At 41.3% G+C, this 17,600-nt stretch overlaps 1 protein-coding gene and 1 long non-coding RNA gene across 2 annotated transcripts in view; both read right to left on the reverse strand.

Annotated features, from left to right (window-relative positions):
- Window positions 1–17,600, reverse strand: part of Nxn (nucleoredoxin) — a 146,053-nt gene that overhangs the window by 71,060 nt on the left and 57,393 nt on the right. The gene's annotated exons all lie outside the window — the stretch shown is intronic.
- Window positions 137–5,483, reverse strand: LOC124980143 (uncharacterized). Its single transcript, XR_007107748.1, has 3 exons — window positions 5,359–5,483; window positions 4,921–5,008; window positions 137–213 (listed from the first exon to the last, which is right to left on the reverse strand). It is a non-coding gene; the product is annotated as an uncharacterized LOC124980143 (long non-coding RNA).

Below are 17,600 nucleotides of genomic sequence, written 5' to 3' on the forward strand. Positions count from 1 at the left end.
ACTTCCACTAAAACCCCTCAGCTTACTTCTCCCACATGAAGAGGCCAAGGAAAGAATCCATTTTATTTGTCTGAATTAGCCATAAGGTAAACAAATACAGAGAAAGCGTGTGCTGGCCAATTAAACAGGAATGCAGGCCCTGGCAGCTCCATGATCCGATTTTTCCATTCACTTGATGTGAGTGAACCACTCTTGCTGAGTTGGCCTCTGTGGCTTGGGGGCAAAAAGAGAGAGAGAAAGAGAGGTTGGGGTGGGGGCAGGCTTTCCATGTGTTTCTACAAGCCTGCTCCACCTCCCTCTTCCTAAGGAAAAAAAAAGCAAATTCTCTTCTTCCCTAATTCCCATTCAACAGAAAGAATGTAGAGTGGGAAGAACTTGGGCTTTGGTGTCTGAGACCTGGGTTTAAACCTTTGTTCTGTGAAAATGCACTAGTCATGGATGTCCAGAGCAAGAATACAGAACCTCTCCAAGCCTTTGATACCTCATCCACAAATCAGTGATGTCTACAATAGTAACAGGTCACCAAGGAACATTAGAGGGGCTCATTCATGGTCAGAAGGCATATGCTCAGTAAATGTTCCTTCAACTTCAGCTCATACTGAACCTAAGGATGAGGAGTAAGTACTCTAGTAGGTGCAGAAGTGGTGAGCAGGGTGGGCCTAAGGAGTTTTAAATGCAACAAACAGAATAACCTACATTTTACGCCAAGGCTGGTGGACAGGTCAGCAAGACTAAAAAAACCAAAACACAAAAAATGAAGAAAAAAAAAACAGAAAAATTTCAAGACAACTATAGGGTGCTTTTAGGTCTTCAGAAAACTGCTATTTAATTGGATATAATGAAAATATATAGCTGAGATATCAGAGAACTCTCTAGAAGCATCAAAATTTCAGATTCAAAATAACAAAGAACCAGAAAGTTGGGAGTTTTTCTAAGTATTACAGCACAAAGAGAAAGGCACTGTGCCCTTGTGATTAACAAACTGACTGGTCAGGAAGCAAATTCTAATCTTACTCCACCACCCACCAGCTCAGTGACCCCAGACTTCTCGGGAGGATTAAAGGAGAAGATAAGAGCATTAAGCACTGTCCCCTGAACATGGTAAATGCTTAATAAGTGATGTAGTTACTGTTGCAACACTGAAAAGCTCTGAGCCCGATACCTGTAATACAGATCCTGCAATTCAAGGGCAAAGGAAGATAGAAATAAAAGGAAAACAAAGATGGATTAATCCTTTGTGGCTACAGAATGCAAAATAAGGGTGGTGCCTGGGGTTTTAAGTTTAAAGACAGGAATATTTCAGAGTCCAGTGAGGAGCAAGGTACTAGAATGCTTTGTCTTCATTCTCCCCACACATGCCTTACAAAACGTACCCCTCCTCACAAAGAACACACTGGAACATGGCCAGTACCTGATCTCTCTCACTAAGCTAAATGCCCAAAACCCAGACTTATGAAGACATTCAATTCAAAACAACAAAAGTCAACACCTCATGTGTAAAGTATCTTAATTAAATAGTGTCAAACATGCCAATGTGAACTCAGTGTCTGGACCTACTTATTATGAAATAAGTTTGATTAAGAACAAATTCCTTTTAAGAAGAGGAAAGAACCCAGCAAATCTTAGGCACATCAAATGCTGTTCTCAATTATCCTTTTTTTCTGTGAACTTCACAAAGTACCAGCAGGTGGGACATAATTAAAGTTTTCATAAAACTTGTTTTACATGCCTCAGTTGGAACCTTTGTTCTGCAAAGCCTTTCCCTCCCCAGCCCAAAGATGTACCTATAAAGGAAGATTTAAAAAAAAAAAAAAAAATTTTTTTTCTAGTTATATTTTGGGTCTTATAACTTCAGACAGATGAGGATGGAGGAGGTAATTTATGAAAAGGACTACTTCTCTTTATGCATATTTACATTTTATAAGGGAGTGAGTTTGGTTTGGGTTCTCCTCCCATGCCCATCAGGGGAATAAAATCCTTGCTCCCACTTGATAAGATTTATGGAGCGATGAGAGATCCGCAGGACTGATGCTTGCTGCACCCCCAACCCCAGCTTCAGGAGTCTTCCAATTGCAAGAAGTGCTGACGTGGAGAGCTTGTGTTTTTGCCTTATAAATCTCTTTCACAGCAGTCATCGGACAGCTTACCACCCCACTCACATGCTTGGCATCCACATAAGCTACCCTTTTCTCCGTGGGTAGTTTTTAATTAATCATGCCTTGCCTCTGTTGCAACACTGGCATCACAAAAGCTAACAGTCATGCACTGCAGAGATCGACTCATGAAGATGCTCTGTCTACTAGGAGATAAGAAGGACAATTGTTTTTCTTTTCAGAAAAGGGAACTGAAGCACTGAGAACCAACTATGAGGCTTAAAAACAAGGGGCCCAAAACAGGGGACCCAAACTTAAGAAAGACTGGGGCTTTTACTTGTAGATGGAGCACAGTCTGCATTTCATTGGAGAGTAACCTAAGCTAACCCCACTGTACACAACCCACTAATTATAATTTTGCATCTTTCAATTGGAATCAGACCCTGGGGTCTGAATTTAGGAGGGTGAGAGTTAAAGGAAAATGTATAGGTTCTTGTCACTTTTTCCTCAATACCTCTTCAATCTACCTTTTGCCTGAGGTGGCCTTTCCAGTCCTGGAGCCTCACATCCCTTACTTCTACCTCAATACACCTACAACCCCCTGAGCAAGTGCCTGTACAGCAAGGTCTTGCAATGTTGGCACCATGGACATTGCCGTGGAGGCTTCCCTGTACGAGACAGAGTGTTTAACAGCATCTCTGGCCTCTATCCAGGAAATGCCAGTAACACCTACCTAGTTGTGACAATCAAAAATGTCTCCAGAATCACAGGAGATTTTTAGGGCAGTAATACTATTCTGTGTGATACTATCATGGTGGGTACATGTCATTATCTGTATTAGTTTTCTACTGCTATAGCAAAATGTCTAAAATAATCAACTTAAAAAGAGGAAAGGTTTATTCTGGCTCACAGTTTTGGATATTTCAGGCCACAGTTGATTGACCCCATCTCTTTGGGTCTATTGACAAGGCAGTACCTCATGGCAGGAAAGCATGGTAAAAGAAGCTGCTCAACTTGCAGCAGCCGAGAAGTCAACGAGAAAGGAGGAAGGGTCGAGCACGATGGTGCATGCATGTAATTCCAGTGGCTCAGGAGGCTGAGGCAGGAGGATCAGGAGTTCAAAGCCAGACTCAGAAACTTAGTCAGGCCCTAGGTGACGTGGTGAGACCCTGTCTCTGAATAAAATATATATATTTTTTAAAAAGGGGCTGGGAATGTGGGTTAAGTTCCCCTGCATTCAATTCCAAGAGAGAGAAGAGAAAAAAAGAAAGAAGAAAAGAAAAAGAAAAGGAAAGGAGGAAGGAGCAGGGACCCACCATCCCCTTGACCAGAAGACCTCCACTAGGGCCCCACTTCTTAAAGGTTCCAACACCTCCCAATACTGCCACGGTGGGGACTAAACCTTTAACACGTGGGTCTTTGGGAGACATTTAAGATCCAAACTATATGGCTGGGAATGTGGTTCAGTGGTAGAGTACTTGCCTAACATCTGCAAAGCCCTGGGTTCAATTCCTAGCACCAAAAAGAAAGAAAAAAAATATATATGCAGGGGTTTGGGGATATAGCTGAGCTGAACACTTGCCTAGCATGTGCAAGGCTCTGGATTCAATACCCAGCACCACCAAAAAACAAAACAAAACAAAACAAAACATTCAAACTATACCATTATGCCCCAACATGTAGGATACAAAGACTGGGCCCTAAATAAACTATGGACTTAAGTTTATAATAATGTATCAGTATTGGCTCATCAATTGTAACAAATGTATCACACTGATCCAGATGGTATCCATAGGGCAAGCTGGGAGGCAGAGAGGAGGTATTTGAGATCTTTCTGCACCTTCTGCTCAGTTTTCCTGAAAATATAAAACTGCTCTTAAAAAAAAAAAAAAAAGATAAAAGTCTATCAATTTTTTTAAGAAAGTCTTCAGACACTGCACCACATCCCTATATGTCAAAACTGCTCCTGCTGAGAGTCACTGCTCTGGAAGGAAGGGAGCTGCCTACTCAGGTCAAACACCTGGCAGCAAAACAGTCTCATCACTTTCTCAAGTTCATCAATACAATTGTATCAAGCCACATTTCTGGATGGAGGATAGAAAAAATTGAGTTTTCTGAGTATGTACAGATTGCCTAAATTCTTCCTGAGGATAAACTCACAGAGGGAGGAAGTGAGGAAAGACAGCACCTTGACCCCTACATTCAGTCTTTGGTAAGAAAGCCTTCCTTGGTTTTCACTTTATTGAGGATTATGTCTACAGCCCAGTAGCCTGAGATAAGGAATGGAAAAGCTTAGGCTTCAAAGAGGCCCACAAAAGTGTCAGAACCCCCACCCCAAGCTGGGGTCCTCCTGGTGGCCACCTTCACAGCTCTGCCTCTTGTGTACTGAGCCATCTACAGACTCTGGCAAAGACAAAAGTGAGAGGGTCTCGTGTGCACTAGCCCCTGCTGTGGGGGACCTGCGTGAGCATACTACCTCCTGCATAACTGAGGGTGACAACAGCAGTTCAAATGCATTTGGAGGCGGCAGAGCACATGCACACGTGAGCTGTGGGCAAACCCAGGTCCCTGCTGGCAGCCCACAGGGCACCTTAGAAGTTTCCTTGAATCCTGCCTCTCTCCCTTTTGCCCATGGCCTGATTTCATTTCCTTCATCTTTATAATTCATCTTCTCTAAAGGAGGAAGAAAAGATGCTTGCTGAAGAAGCAGAAAAATGAGATGAATACACATAAATCAGGAGAAACACTCAGGGTGGCTACCACTGCACAGCGAGGTATGAGAACAAAACAGAAACAACATATAAAACAGAAACAACAATGGCATTACCCAGCTCAGGAAGACAGAATCTTCTCCAAGGTCATTATATTTTCTCAACATTGTCAATATTTTCCAGTATCTTCCAAGGTGGAGCCTTCTGGAAAAATGGTTCTTGTGAATTAATTGTTCCTGTACCTTCCGCAGTTGCTGGAGGGTTAAGTTGGCTCACATATCTATAGCCCTAAACATGGGATCTGGCACACAGGAGATGCCAACCAGATGGTTTCAGGTATTATCTTTATTTGTATTCCAAATTCACTTTAAACTAAAATCTAAACAGTCATTAACACTACCCAGCCCCCCACCTCCCTCCACCCCCACTTCTCATCTCACTGCTGCTAGCCCAGGGATTGCTATTTGTTGTCATAGAGAAAGATGTTCCTCATGATAGAACCTTCTCATCTAGCTCAAAACTCCCTTATACTAACTACTAACAGACACTTGTACCTCTCCAGGCCTCTGGGACAATAAGAAGTGACCAGCAGTCCTGACCACAGGTAAGTGGCCACTCCACGTCTCATCTTCACATATCACTTGCCACATATCACACAGAATACTCTCTCTTTTTCAAATGGTCCTTTTCTAGGCTTGACCATTTAAAGCACACCTCTCATGGAGAAGTCCCTGCAGCAGATAAACACAGGATCAGTAATGGAAACTCCAGTCTGCCCAACAATAGTGCCACTGTCACACACACGTGAGCTTTTGTGAAAGCCAGGGGTTGGCAACCCCAGGCTGCCATGCCCAGGAAAATTATTTCCTGTGGGAGAAAGAAAACAACCTTCAGCTCCTGGCAGATCCCAGGCAAGTCCAAGCCAGGTTCACTGGAGAATGTGCATGCTCTGACTTTGGGAAAGGGAGGCAGAGGGGAGGGCTGTTCCCACCTGTGAATGCCCCAGTGGGGAAAGGCAGTTGGATGGAAATCGCAGCCATAGCATGGGGCTGGGGGCCGCAGCTCAGTGGTAGAGCACTTGCCTGCCATGCGCAAGGCCCTGGGTTTGATCCCCAGAAGCAGGGAGGAGAAGTGGGACAGGGAGGACACCACGGTAGCATCCAGGCCTGATTTTTTTCAACACTGCATAGCAAGACAGATCATGTGGTTGAGAGGAAGGAAAAAAAAAGAAACTCGATTTCTTCTTGAAAGCACCTTGCAGGGTTGGATGCATTTTTATCCCGTCAATCAGATGTAGAAAGGCAATCACTTAAATTTAATAAAAGAAGGAAAATGCTGGGCAGCTTCATTGACATCCTGCATGTTCTGTTATTACAGAAAGGAAATAGAGAAATTACAGACAGCATAACCTATTAGCTTCCTAATGCCTAGTCCCCTGGTGATTAGCAAAGAGTTCTTCAATACAGTAAGCTCTTCAACGCAGTGTTCAATGAATTCTTGGTTCATTATTATTTAAGGGTGACTTGACACTGTGCACCTAGACTTCTCCATGTATTGAGCTGACTGGGCAATATTTAATTTTCAATAACTATCCACCTATTGGCATATATTTCTTTCCTTTTGGCTCTTTGCCTTTGTCCTACTTTAGTTCCTCACTAGGCCTCTGCAAGAGGGCTCTTCCTCTCATTCAGGACTCAGGATTCCTCAAACTCAGAACCAGGGTGCTGGATCATTTTTTTGGTGGTGGTGGGGCCATCCAGTACACTGCAGGATGTTTTGTTTTCTTATTTGAAACTTTTTATTGTATATTTTAAGGTATATAGCATGATATACATATGAACAGTAAGATGGGTACTAGAGCAAATTAATACATCTATCATCTCACATTTAACTTTTTTTTTTCCAGGACACCTAAAATCTACTTTTTTAGCAAATATCCCAAATACAACAAAATATTGTTAACTACACTCCTCATGTTGTACATTACAGTTCTAGACTTGTTTATCTGCAGAATGTGTCACAGCCTCCTGTTTCTACTAATGGTGCTACCCAAGTCTGGACAAAAAGCCCCTTAGGGGCAAAACTGCCTCCAATTGAGAACCACTGTCCTAGTTCTGCACATTGTGTTCCTTTGGGAACATACTCCTCTTCACTTCCTGCTGCCTACAATACTTTAGGTCCTATCATTGCCTAACTCCTACTCTGTGGTCAGGAATCTGTTTGGTTGCCACCTCCTCTGAAAATCCCCCACATCCCTGCCCTCCCCCACAAAGAAAGTAGGGCTGGGGTGCCTCCTCTACACCCATCTCAATCTGGGCATGCTTATGTCACAATGTCACAGCACTGTCACTATCTTAATAGCACATCCATCCGTTAACAAATATGGAAATGCTGGGTATGGGAAATAGGGCATAGACTTGGGCTCCTGCTCTCTGGGCTTCCATTCCAGTGAGGGAGGACAGTCAATAAAAAATAATAAACAAGAAAGTGGCAGTTGTCAATAAGAGCTAGAAAGAAAACATAGCTTGTCTCTCTCCCCAAGGAGACTCAGCTTATTGAGGGCAAAGATATCTTTATTCATAATGATAGCTCCAAGAATTAGCACTGAGTTTAGAAAACAAAACCGGGGCTGGAGGTGTAGCTTAGTGGTTGAACACTTGTCCAATGTGTGAGGCCTGGGTTCCATCCCCATCACCACAGAAAGACAAAACCAGAAAACTTGGTACTTTCTTCCTCTCTCCCCAGGCATAGGTCATTTTCTACTCTCTGTTACGAAAATGCAAGTACAGAGTTCTCTCACCAATAAGCTTCTAGAGGGGGGATCTGGCTTAATTTCCAAATTTTACAGCATACATCAGAGAATTTTTGCTAACAAATGATATCCTCAAGCTATAGTTTTTAACACTAAAATTTCATTAAAGATATAGCTGAAAAGCCTGTGAAGACAGTATTTTACAGAAACTGAGGCTCAGGAAGGGTGACTTGCCCAAGGTCACAGGGTTAAATAAGTTGAAGCCAAGGGGCTGGGGTTTTGGCACAGTGGTAGAGCACTTGCCTAGCATGTGTGAGGTACTGGGTTTGATCCTCAACACCACATAAAAATTAATAAATCAAACAAAGGTATTGAGTCTATCTATAAAAAAAAAAAATTTTTTTTAATTGAAGCCAAGCTCCAGAACCCATATTCTTCTTCTGTGCAGATTACTGCCTCTTGTAGGAAGACAGATGTGCATTAGGAAAAAATACCAGGAGAAAATCTCTTTCCTCCCAGAAGGCTGTTGGCAAACCATCGCCAGCATTTAGGATTCTCCCTGGGTGGGAAAGGGAAGGTGGTGAATTTATTTATAGGCAAAATGAATCTGATAGCTCAAGGAGAAGAAAAATGAGTGGCATTAATTTTTCAACTTGCCACTGGGACTGGGCCTCAATGTTAGTGCTTTCTTAGCAAAGCCAAAAATCACTCAAAAGCTAACACCTACAAAGAAGGCAGCCAACAATGTTTGCCTTTCTTTTAAAACAAAGAAAGATTTGTAAGATTCAAAACCTCTGCCAGGCATGATGGTGCACACCTGTTACCCCAGCAACTCAGGAGACTGAGGCAGGAGGATGGCAAGTTGGAAGTCAGCCTAGCAACTCAGTGAGACCCTGCCTCAAAATAAAATTAAAAAAAAAAAAAAAAAAGAGCTGGGAATATAGCTCAGGGGTGGAGCACCCCACTGAGTTCAATCCCCAACATGAGTGAGGGGGGTCAGGCTCATTCTGCAGAGATGTTGAAAAGGACCCAACCTGCTGGGTTGGAGACATCTTCTGAGAGGAAGGTGGACCAGCTCCGACTTGGGGAAAAGACCTATCTGCATTCTAATCTGCATCCACTTAACCTCTCTAAGCCTCAACAGCACCATCTGTAAAATGCAGGGAATTGATGGGGATATCTAAATTAAATGGGATAGAAAGTAGCTGGCACAGAAGTGAACACTTTATCAGTGTTAGCTTCTTTACTTTCTACAGTTTATTCCAGAGAAGAACCTCAACCTGGGAAGTGGGAGACCTAGTTTCAACTCCCAGCTCTGCCCAGGCTCAATGTGACTCTATACTTCAGCTGCTCTGATCATCATCACTGGTAAATATCAGGAGTCACAGGATTAAAGAACACATCACCCAGAGAAATCAGTGCAAGCCTGTCAAGTTTTACATACCCCAAAACTGTTAGCTGAAGCTGAATTGACTATATTTTATCCTATAAACACTCAACATGAAAGCTTCACCCTCGCTTTGCTCTTTAAACATGGCCCAATGCAGTTGCCTCTGCCTGAACACTGCTGGACAGCAATGCCAGGCGGCGGCTCCATGGCTCCATGGTCATCTCCCAAAAATACCCTGATGGTGTTTGTCCCAGCTGGTCAGTCAGGGTTGAACCTGAAACCAGGAAAAAGTATTTCTACTAACCATCCACCTCTCACCAATCTGATCTATCATTCCCAGCTCCCACACATGCAATGGACAAATATCTATAACCCATTCCTAATACAAATATTAGCTCTCTTTCTTAGAAATTATAAAGGTCACAGGAAAAAAAATAAACCCTTTAACATCCAGTAGGTTGATTTCCATGAAGTTGGTACTTCAAGCAGAAGACACCACGGTATCTCTCTGAATGCCAAAAACCATAGTGAAGGCCCTCAGGATACGTAGAAGCAGATGTTTTTTCCTAAAATCTGAGCTGGTTCACCTGCCTTTTAGAAGATGCATCCAACCCCAGCAGGAGAAAAAAAGATGGCATGAGCAAAGATGCTATCTCCCTGGGTTGTCTTCCCTGCTTCTTCCCCCAAAGGGGTAAGCAGAAAAGCTACTGGCTTCCCAGGTTTTTAAAAAATCTTCCCTCTAAACCAGTACAAAAAGAAGTAAGGGACGAAGGAAAAGGTCATGGAATAGAATACCACCATGTCCCCTCTTCTACCATTCTGACTGTCATACTCCACCCAATTTGGCAATGCCCTCTGCAGAATCTGTTTCCCATCTTTCTTCTCAACACAATGAATGACTCCATTAATAACAGCAATAAAAGTAGTTTCTAGGTACTCATGTCTTCATTCTGCTATAAGTTTTCTGTGCATTAGCTCATTTAGTACCCAGGGATAACTTTTTTAAGGAATTATTATCCCCATTTTCCAGATGATACACTGAAGTTCAGAGAGGCTAAGAAACTGCCCTGTGGGCTGGGAATGTAGATCAGCGGTGGAGCACTTGCCAAGTGTGTGCAAGGTTCAGGATTCAATCCCTAGTACCACAAAAAGAAAAAAACAAAACAAAACACCTCCCTCCCTAAAGTCACACAGCTCATCTTATGATTTGGATGTAAGGTATCCCCCAAAAGCTCCTGGGCTGATGCAGGAATATTGTGAATATTCAGTAAAAATGACTGGGTTATGAGAGCAGTAGCCTCATCTGTCCATCCTAATTTGAATGAACTAACTGGGTGGTAACTACAGGCAGGTGGGGTATGGCTGTAGGATGTGGGTCACTGGGGGTATACCCTGGAAGGGTTCATCTTCCCTGTGGCCCCTTCCCCTTTCTCTCTCTGCTTCCTGGCCACTGTGAATGGAGCTGCACTCCTCTACTGCACCCTTCCTCCATGATGTTCTGCCTGAACATGGGCCCAGAACAATGGACTTGGCCAACCATAGACTAAACCTCTGGAATTCTGAGCCAGAATAAATTTTCCTCCTCTAAGTTGTTCTTGTTGGGTATTTTGGTCACAGCAATGAAAAGCTGACTAACACAGTCCCTAAGTGGCTCGGCAGGATTTGAACCCTAGTTGTCTAACTCCACAGCTGAAGAGCCTAACATCTGCCTTAACTCACAGCTTAGAATAACTCTCTCCAGGAGCGACCCCCTCAGAAGACCTCCAGAACAGATTCTTAAAAACACTCATATTCTTTTGTGGGAAAAAGTCAGTAGTCTGTGGACAAGGAGGAGTTAAGCCTACATGGACAAACTCAGAACTCCAAGTTTTGTGCACTGAAGTCAGACTTGTAGCATTAACTTTAATGTAAAGTTTTTTGGAGGTGATTCATGTAGAACTCCTGCCAAGAATTTTAATAATTAGACTGAATTAGTTCAAACTCTGTCCGTACATGCCTAACAACATCTGCTGGCCTGACAGTTATCCTGGAAGCCCTGCCAAGCCCAGGGAAGGGCAGGCTGGGCCTTGAGAACTCTCAGGCTCCGTGTGCGGCTCCTTGGTGGAGAAAGGCACCTGCCAGATTCCATCTGGTTCAGACTTCAGCCTTCCACCTGGCTAACACCTGGTCCTATTTTATCCTACCCCACAGTCACCAGGGACAAAAGGCAGGGACACACAAATTAGCAGAGGCACATAAAGAAAAACATTTCCCAAAAGTCTCCTTTTTTACCCAGACCTGAGGGTATAAAGTGTCTTCCTAGTGTGGTCACTTTCAGCCTTCTCCCTGCTCTGGCCAGCACATTCCCATAAGTAACAGGGACTTGTCCACATGGCAGTATTTCTTGAAGGGTAGGGGAAGAATCCAAATCTTTGCCCCCACTCCTCCCTTAAAGAAGCACAATCTTCAAGGGTGGGGTCCTGAACAATTTGGCAAAGCCCTCTGCAGAATCTGTTTCCCATCTTTCTTCTCTCTCTGGATCACACACAGGCAAACACACAGACACACAGACACACACTCATACTCTGTATATACAACATTTTGGATTTAACTCAGAATCCCCAAACATATACATTGATAATGCATCAAATCTTTCCTGGAATGCTGTGTCATTGAGCCATAGAAATTGCACTATAAGTATACAGAATTGGGCTGGCCACCAGGTGCAGTAGCGCACACCTGTAATTCCAGCAGCTTGGGAGGCTGAGGCAGGAGGATCTTGAGATCAAAGTCAGCCTCAGCAAAAGTGAGGCCCTAAGCAACTCATTGAGACCCTGTCTCAAAATAAAAAATAGGGCTGGGGATGTGACTCAGTGGTCAAGTGCTCCTGACTTTAATCCCTGGTACAACTGCCCGCCCCCCCCAAAAAAAAGAATTGGGCTGGGGGTTTTAGCCCAGTTGCAGAGAGCTTGCTAGCATGTGTGAGGTTGGGGGTTCCATCCTTAGCACCACAGGAAGGGGGACACTTTTTTTTTTTCCTCAAGAAAAATGTTTTCCATTCACACTTGCCCATTTACCACTAAATGGCTCCAGGCAAGTAACTGAAACTTCTTGAGATTCTTATAAAGGAACATTAAGAAATGCCAAGAAAACTTCCCTCACAGTACTGTTGTAAGCATCATATGTTATAATGCATATGAAAGTGCTAGGTACAGGTTATACACATGCTAATAACTGTTATTACAGCTATTTTAAGAGAATAGATCACCCTTTCAGATCAGTAGCATTCTTCTCTTAGGGTCTATAAACATTTTGCAAACACCTGTACTTCCTTCCCAGAGGCATAAAAACAGCAAGAAACGCACATTGATAATCCCCTAGTCCTGTTCCGTATCAGAAGCAAGATTCCTACCTTACAAGAAAAATCTCACCACTTCTCACCACAATTTCCAAGTGATATTTAAATTGCTTTATTGAATAGATGCTTGGTTTAAATGAATACCTTGTTTTAATAACATCTCACTGGGGCTGAGAATGTAGTTTGGTGGTAAAGCACTTGACTAGCATGTGCAAGCCTTGGGTTTGATCCCCGACACCGAAAAATAATTAATAAATAAATAAATAAGACCCATTACTGGTCCTGGTCAATAAATTCTGGAGGGAGCTAGCCTTGCTTCCAAGAGAATCTAACAATGCAAAGAATGTGTTCTGAACTAGCAAACAGAGATAGATAGAGAAGGTCATCTACTCCTACCCTACCTGCCCCATCTTGTTCCCCTTCTTCTAGCTTCAGACTCTCCAAGAGATTTGGAGAATTATCTGCAAATTTAGGTGACTGTTTCTGTCTGCAATATTTTAGGATTAAGAAGAGAACTAATGTCTAAATATTTCTTGATAGCTGAACAAAAGACCTGCTTCACCCTCCTCCATCTGCCACGGTAATGGAGACAACAATGCGAGCTTCGAGCGGTGAATACATGAGTAGTCATTATTTTGTGAAGATATGTATATATCTTCACAAATGCAACTGCTATTAGGTTAAGGATCAATGAAACCTGAGGTTTAAAAGACATCAGTGGTGCACACCTACAATCCCAGGTACTCCTGACTGTGGCAGGAGGCTCACAAGTTTGAGGCCAGTCTGGGCAACTTAGCATGACTCTCACAAAATAAAGTTTTAAAAAAGGGCAGGGGGTGTAGCTCTGTGGTAAAGCACCCTTGAGTTCAATCCCCAGTAGTAGTGTGTGTGTGTGGGGCGGGGGGGGGGGGGGGGGGGGTCAGTCACCTATGTATGAAAAACTGTCAACCAAGACCAGTGCTTTAATAAACATACCTGCTGCCAGTAATCTATCTTATTCAAGAGAGAAGAACCCACCTTGAAATCTTTCATGTTACAGAATAAGAATTAAAATGATAAAAATAATCTTTGGTTTTGTTTTTCAATTTTAATCTCATAAGGCATAGCAAAATCTGAAATTCCAAATGCTCATAAACTCAAACATTACACAACTGTCCTCCCTGAAATTCTACAATTTTCCACTGTTCAGCATGAAACAGATTAGAAGATTTGGTATTTGTATTCAGTGATACCAAACAGAAGTTATTGGTGTGCTTTTAGAACAAACTCTCAATATAACATTTTGACAGACCTGTACTGATTAGAAAAACAATAAAGCCATCGAGACCGGGGTCTGACATTTTACTACACACAAAAGCCAGCATTTCTTTATTTCTGCTGTAGTTTCACAGGGATGAAAAATGGAGGTTTGATAGCTTGTGTTCCAAAGGAAATGAATCTTAAAGAACTACTGTGAGTGATGCTTATGAACTGGACTAATGGGAAACAGCACACAACAGATGACACATGTCTTAAGAAATGTTAGCAAGTGATATCCCCTCTAATATCCACATGCATCCACAATAGACACTGCACAAGAATCATCCTGAAATATTTCTAGCCTAAAGGCAGTTTATTTGTCAAGAGAAAAATCTTAAGTGTCATTTTACCTATTCACAGCGAAGATTTCATGAAGACGTACGAAAGCAATTGTTTTCCTTCTAAAAATTCCAGTTCTGGGTTGCAGTGACATGTCACGCCTTCTAAATCAAACAACCCATGACTCAAATTCTAATATTTATAAGTGGCATAGAGAGATGATAAAATGTTTTCCAAATGCTGTGGGAATTTCTTTAAAGCTCCCAAAGTACAACACTGTCTGTTTTTTGTTTTTTAAAGAATTTATCATCGGTTCCAAGTTAGAGTGCAGTTACTACAAATACTCAGAACTGATGATTTAAAAAAGAAAAAGAAAAAACCTTCTACATACAGCCTTATTGCTTCGATGAACTAGTGCCAACAAATGTGGTCAGTATTGTTTCCAGATTCTTCAGGCAATTGTACTCTTCGATATGGTCAATCCAATCCTGTCTGTTCTTGATTGCTTAATTCTCAGTCATCTGAAAACTCAAATTGACTTTTTAAAGTGAAAATGTAGGCACACCTGGGCTATTCTGATTAGCAATAGAACAAGTAATGTGGGCAAAGTTTGCAGACTTTCTCTCATAGGGCTTATTAAAGGCTTATTGAGATAGACCATAGAAAGAAAGACCCCTCCTCCCCAACAAAGAAACCTTGGAGAAGACAGTTTCCATTTTCTGAGATGACAGACTTTAAAAAAAGATTCTTTCTTGTTCTACCTTATCTTTATTTTTTTTTTAATATTCTTTGCTGATTAGCTCCAATCTGCCGATTCTCTCAAAGGACTCCAAGTTCCCACAGTACATATGTATTCAATTTTATTGCTTTGCACTTGATATACTGCTTTGTAACTGTTCAAGGCATTTTTTAGTGAACATTATGTTTCTGTCTCCCAAACTATACTCTAAGCTTCTTAACAATAAAAACCATGCCCTGCCTTTCCCCTGGGATTTTTTTTTTTTTTTAACTATGACTGCATTAAACCTATAAATTAATTTTGAAGAAATGACATTTTTACAATATTTCACATTTCCAGTTAAGAACAGTCTGTTTCTCCATTAATGCAAATTTTTTTTCTTAGTCTAAACAAAGTTTTGTAGTTTTTTCCAACTGTAAAAATGAAACACGCACACAGTGAAAAATTTAAACTGAATCTTTCTCCCTTCCCAGATTCCAGTTTGATCCTCAGAGGTAATCCCCTTTGTCAGTTTCTTACATAGCTGTTCATATACAAAAATACCATCTTCCCCCCTCACTTTTAAAAAGTTGGGCCAGTTATGAATTTATCATCTCTTACTTGGCAAAAAGAAAAAAAATATTTTAAGGATACCGATCCATTTTCATAGAATAGGAAATATAGACAATGAAAGGATAATGTACACAGATGCTAAATAAATGTAAACACACTATACTCAACACCAACTACAAGTCTTTTTAATAGCCCCAAAAGATTCCACTAAGTGGAGAGACAATAATTTACCTAACTAGTCTTTTACTCACAGACACTTAGATCATTTCACATTTTATTTCAACTGCAAGTATTGCTACAATAAACATCTTTAAACACTGTAGATCCATGAACATTGCTACAGACATCTTTGTTTATATTTGTAAGATTTGTTGGATAAATTCCTAGAAATTGAACTGGTAAGTCAAGGATTAGATGCATTTTTAATTTTGATTGGCATTGCCAAAGAAACTGCATCAGTTCACATTCATTCTAACCACGAATGAGCCTGCTTCTCCACATGCTTGCTAACACCATGTTATCGAATGCTCTTTTTGCCAGTCTCATAGTGACACATTGTACTTCATCATTCGCACTTCTTTCATTGTAAGTGGAACCAGATATCTTTTCTAGTTTATAAATATGTTTACGTTTCTTACTCTGTTCAAAGTCTTTACCCAAATTGATTTTAAAAGCTATTTGTGCCTTCAAAAAAAGGCCCTTTTTATCTGTCATATACATTAGAAATCTCTTTTCCCAATCTACGGTTTATCATTTGATCTGGTTTTTGGTATTTTGAACAATAAAGGACTTTAAAAATCAGTATCATCTCTTTTATAGTCACCAATAAACTCTAGCTTAATTTTCTGAACATAAATACAGTCATCTCTTGGTATCTACAAGGGACTGGGCTCACGACTCCCACAGACACCCAAACACGTGGACGCTCATGTTCCTTACATAAAATGGCACTGTGTTTTCATATAACCTACTCATATCCTCCCATATACTTTAAATCACCTCTAGATTATTTATAACTAAAACAACATAAATGCAATATAAATAGGTGTTATATTGTACTGTTTAGGGAATAACAAGAAAAAAAGTCTATATACATGTTTGGTACAGACACAACTTTTTTTTTTTTCATTTTTTTTTATTTAGAGTTGGTTGAATCCAAGGATGCAGAATCTGTGGATTCAGAGCAATAACCATAGATGCTAACTGCCTTTCAGCAATGATGAAGTTAAAACATAAAAAAAGAAAACTAATGAATGGGTCAACAAAAATCTTCCCCCTGATTATAAACTATGGAAGAACAAATAGCTGTTAACCAAACTACTGTCAGCACCCAGTGGCATAGCTCAACAAAAGGGCATCTGCACACCCTTGGAATGGCCTTTTCTTATGTTTGGAAAGTTCATATGCTTGTCAGTTCTCTAAAGTCCAGTAATCCTCTTTGCCTCTAGTAAAAGAGGCTCTGGCTTAGCTGATTCATAATGAAAGTGATTACTGATGAAGAGTTTGGCCACTGCCCTACCACCAGAGACACTTCAACATGACAAGCCAGCTCAATGGGTTAAGAAAGGAGATCTGGTCAATGTCCCAGAGATACTAATGGCCCAACATGAGCTTAAGGGAAAAAATGATACCGAGGCAGGCTCTCCAATACCTGCTACATTCCCAGGCAATGAACAGATGACAGAAGTTCTCAGAGGACTTTTCTTTTTGGCATCTTCTCTTTTCTGATAATAGAAAACACAATAAAGTAGAAAATGCATTTTTAAATTATTTTTCTTTTTATCTACTCTGAGATAAAGTCACTTTGTCATAATGGTGTGTCCTCCCAAATTCAGGGAAGATTTCAAATACATTCTATACATTCTATTTGTTCTTGGTATCAGAACATTATGGTACCAAATAATGTCTGGGTAGATGGGATAAAAGTAGTACCAGTGTCCCACCAAAAAAGACTCTTTTGGTAGGAGTGGGGACATGATGAATTTACCTACTTATTTAACAAGCATTTCTTGAGTACTGATCCTATCTGAATCTGTAGACAACAGAGTTCATGCCTTCCACAAGTAGTCTAGTGAGAGGCTGAAATTTAGAAGGCAGCGATGGCAGTAATCTCCTTTAAGTTTTTTCATTATAGAATTCTCCAAGTGCTAAGGGAAAATATAGGGAGTGCCTTCAATCAGACCAAAAGTCAGGACAAAAAACCTGGGTATGATGAGTGTGGGTTACTCCAGTGGGAAACCTGGAAATAAGAAGGAAAGTGACAGGGCAAGAGCAAAGGACTTGGTAAGAGAGAGAGATTTATGTGTACTGGGACTGAACCCAGGGCCTCACGCATGCTAGGCAAGCACTCTGCCACTAAGCTACATCTCAGCCCTTTTTTGTATTTTATTTTAAGATGTGATCTTACCAAGTTGCCCAGGCTGGCCTTGATCCTTCTGGCGCAGCCTC

The sequence above is a fragment of the Sciurus carolinensis genome, chromosome 3, assembly GCF_902686445.1.
Source record: "Sciurus carolinensis chromosome 3, mSciCar1.2, whole genome shotgun sequence".
Taxonomy (NCBI): Eukaryota; Metazoa; Chordata; class Mammalia; order Rodentia; family Sciuridae; genus Sciurus; species Sciurus carolinensis.